The sequence below is a fragment of the Macaca nemestrina genome, chromosome 7 (genome assembly GCF_043159975.1).
Source record: "Macaca nemestrina isolate mMacNem1 chromosome 7, mMacNem.hap1, whole genome shotgun sequence".
In the NCBI taxonomy this organism is placed as follows: Eukaryota; Metazoa; Chordata; class Mammalia; order Primates; family Cercopithecidae; genus Macaca; species Macaca nemestrina.
Window position 1 is genome coordinate 52,587,555 of NC_092131.1, and position 2,635 is coordinate 52,590,189.

Here is a 2,635-nt window from a genome sequence, read left to right on the forward strand (position 1 = left end):
CAAAAGACTGGAATCAATCTAAATGTACGTCAGCAGAATATTGATAAATGATGGCACAGCTATGTAATGAAGCACTGCACAGTTGAAAAGAAGTGAGAAAAGCATCTATATACTGCTATGGAATGATCTTCAAGATGTATTGTTAAGTGAAGATAACAAGTTCTCAAACACTGAGATATTCTACCTTTTGTTCCTGGAAATGCTGTATATCTTGATCTGGGTGGTAGCTACATGAGGTATATAAATATGTAAAACTTCACTGAGTTGTACATTTAAGATTAGCACACTTTACTGTATATAACATCCTAATAATTTTTTTTTTAACTAGATAGGAGCAGATTGAGGAGTGCGTAGAAGAAGAAGTGGAGACAATGAGAATTTTGTCTATGAAAAGGCAGGACTAGCTAGAGAGAATGTAATGTCAAGGGAAGGTTTTTCTTTCCTTCCTTTTCTCCCTTTCTTCCTTCTTCCTTTTTAAAATAGGACTTAAGCATATCTCAAAGCTGATGGCTGATGAGAAAGAGCAGTTGAAAAGTAAGATTGAGTCTATACAAGAAAGAGAAGGTGGGCTGGGCACAGTGGTTCACGCCTATAATCCCAGCACTTTGGGAGTCTAGGGTGGGTGGATCACAAGGTCAAGAGTTCAAGACCAGCCTGGCTAACATAGTGAAACCCCATCTCTACTAAGAATACAAAAATTGGCCAGGCGTGGTGGTACATGCCGGTAATCCCAGCTATTTGGGAGGCTGAGTCAGGAGAATCACTTGAACCCACGAAGAAGAGGTTGCAGTGACCCAAGATCGTGCCACTGCACTCCAGCCTGGGCAACAGAGAAAGATTCCATCTCAAAAAAAAAAAAAAGAGAGAGAGAGAAAGTATAATCAAACTACAAGGTCTTTGGAAAGTTGGGAGGGTATGAGAGTCAAAGTCCCCAGAAAGGTATTGTTCTTAGATGGGGAGAAACATTTTTACTGTTCCAACAGGGGAGAAGGAAACTAGAATGGGGGTCACTATAGCGAGTTTTTGGAATTAGGAACACCAGGCTCTGAAGGAGATAGGGCCTGCAGAGGGAGTGGAGGGAGGTGGTTGTGGAATCCAGGAAGCAGAAAAGCCTTGGAATAGTCATTACAGTGAGTGAGAGAGTAAAAAGTAAGCTGAACAGGGAAATACAGAAGGATCATCAGCTATTACGGGCCCATTTTAGTGATTGTGTGGCTTTTTCCAGCAAGGCTAAGAGAAGCAAAATGTTGTATTCACCCACAGTTGGGTTTTGCGAAACCCAACTAAGAGATAGGATAGAAAGGGTACAACTAAGAGATAAGATAGAAAGGGTACAACTAAGAGATAGGATAGAAAGGGGCTTTAGATCATTGGCCAAGTATGTTACTAAAATGATGTATCATGCAGTCTAAGGTGATAAGCAGGAAATCGAGAGAGCAGGAGACAGAATGATTAGAAGTAAACGAAATCCGCAAGGATTGGAGTTCCAGTGAGGTTGATAAGTGGTTGTACTGGGACTGGTTGAAAGCAGGCTAGCAGGAAAAGATGCTGTGGCCAGAAACGGAAAGCTTGAACTGGTGATTCCGGGCATGTTGGGTGATGGTAGAGCCCAAAATGGCCATGGGTTTGGAAGGCTCAAGTGAAATGGAGGCTGGGCATGGAGGTTCCTGCCTATAATCCAAGCACTTTGGGAAGATGAGGCAGGAGGCTCATTTGAGTCCAAAAAGTTCCAGACCAGCCTCGGCAACATAACGAGGCCCTGTCTCCACTAAAAAATAAAATGTTAGCCAGGTGTAGTGCTACATGCCTGTTGTCCTAGCTGCTTGGGAAACCAAAGTGGGAGGATAGCTTGAGCCCAGGAGGTCGAGGCTGCAGTAAGCTATGATTGCACCACTGCATCCAAGCCTGGGCAACAGACCCAGATCCCATCTCAAAAAAAAAAAAAAAAAAAAAAAAACCAGAAAGAAAAAACTAAAATAAAAAGAAATTAAAAATGAAGTGAGATGGAGATCGCCACCACACACAGATTAAAAGCTGAGCCAGCATTTCCCAAAGTGTTTTCTATAGAACATTGCTTGACAAAGGGATTATGCACTAATGACACATTATTAAAGTTCTGTCTTGAATCAGTCCTGTTTACTGTGTTTAACCAAATATTCCCTGCACCTTTGAATTACTAAATTGTTTTAGTTCAATATTTATCAGCAGTCTTCTAAACTAATTTCTTCCAAACATACTTTAGCAACTTTCCGCTTTGCATGTAACCTGCTGAAACTCTAACATTAATGGAATGAAGTGAATAATTATCACAGCAAGTGATCATTTTTTAATACGGTTTTTTTTTGGGGGGGGGCTTTGTTTTTGTTTTGTTTGAGACAGAGTCTTGCTCTTTCATCCATCCTGGAGTGCAGTAGCGCAATCTTGGTCCACTGCAACCTCCACCTCCTGAGTTCAAGCGATTCTCCTGTATCAGCCCAGTAACTGGGATTACAGGCATGTGCTAACACACCCAGCTAATTTTTTTGTATTTTTAGTAGAGATGGGGTTTCACCATGTTGGCCAGGCTGGTCTCAAACTCCTGACATCAAGTGATCTGCCCGCCTAGGCCTCCCAGAGTGCTGGGATTGCAGGCATG